This window comes from Penaeus monodon, chromosome 19 (assembly GCF_015228065.2).
Source record: "Penaeus monodon isolate SGIC_2016 chromosome 19, NSTDA_Pmon_1, whole genome shotgun sequence".
Taxonomy (NCBI): Eukaryota; Metazoa; Arthropoda; class Malacostraca; order Decapoda; family Penaeidae; genus Penaeus; species Penaeus monodon.
The window spans coordinates 11317210-11318518 of NC_051404.1; the positions used below are offsets into that span (position 1 = coordinate 11317210).

General features: G+C 39.7%; 1 protein-coding gene across 1 annotated transcript in view; it reads left to right on the top strand.

Annotated features, from left to right (window-relative positions):
* Positions 1-1309, top strand: part of LOC119585060 (arrestin homolog) — a gene marked incomplete in the record, with an annotated part of 137586 nt that overhangs the window by 75425 nt on the left and 60852 nt on the right.

Consider the following 1309-nt stretch of genomic DNA (forward strand, 5'->3'; position numbering starts at 1 on the left):
AACAAACAAATACCTACATATGGATTCTAAAAACTTGCGTAACTTAAACCGCTTTGTATAAAGATTGTGATTTGTATATCTGTTAGTACTATGCTGTTAGAGTCAAGCAGAAGTTTATGATTTTTAGTAGAACGCATAATTACAGTTTTGTGCATACGAGTTTATAGTCACAGACACTCACTGAACAACATGACCTGACTAAATGTTGTCGTTTATGCACAAGACATACATGCACTACAAGTCATTTATGCTGGAAAATCTCTCATTTCTCTCCAACGCGACATATAAAGGTTGTATGCATATTGCAGACTGTGTACACTTTGGCGTTATGCACACACCGGAGATTGCGGGTAAATTGAGAAAGTGTAGTGTATCATGACTATTATGTGTGTAAAAACATGTATGCGAGCAGGAAAAAATATATTTTATAGTCTGTGTGCTGTATTAATATGCATTTTGTAGTCGTTATAACGTGCGTTGCTTTCGTGAAGATACTAGCACGCGTTCAGTAGTCAAGATCCATTGTTTTTCAGTGATGATCATCCGAAATTAAAAGGAAAAGTTGAAAAAATATAAAAAACTATAAGACCAGAATGCATAAGCTCATATGCGCTTATGCAGAAGCTTCATCACATTTCGTGCAAGCATAAAGCCAGATTCTTATACAACGTTATTTATGTGTGCGAGGTTATGGCCTTACGTAAAGTTATTTATAGGTGTAATACTGTTGTGCCGGACGCATCATGCGGTAATCTTGCACAGTGTGCCAAGCAATATTGTTCCACGCAGCACCAAGAAACTGCGCAGCACACGGCACCAGGCACGGGGAAGCAAGCAGTTACTGCTCGAGAGTCAGACATCACCAAATCGCTGGACGGGGGAGTGAACTAAAACACAACACCAGCTGACGGTGCTACACATGCACCACCTAACACTACTCCAACATACGCTACACAATATATGACCCCTTGCAATAGCTGCATGCAAACGGCTCCAGACAGAAGTGCAGCAAGCAACGCGCAGTCGAAATCGCGAACTCAAGAAAGGTCAGGGCCAACGTTATATGGATGTGTGCGAAATATTAAAATCATTATCCGTCCTCAGATGCACACACCTAATTTCGAATTGCTTCTTTCGCCGTTCTTAAGCATTTATGAGATATTTGCGCAGGGAATTGAATTATTAGTTGAGGAGGAATTCCCAATAAGCAAGACTCTTTGTGTAATGAATTTACATTTCAAGACACAAATAAACTTACGCTTTCTATTTCAGCACATACACAAATGCCGACAATATACGACGACACAAT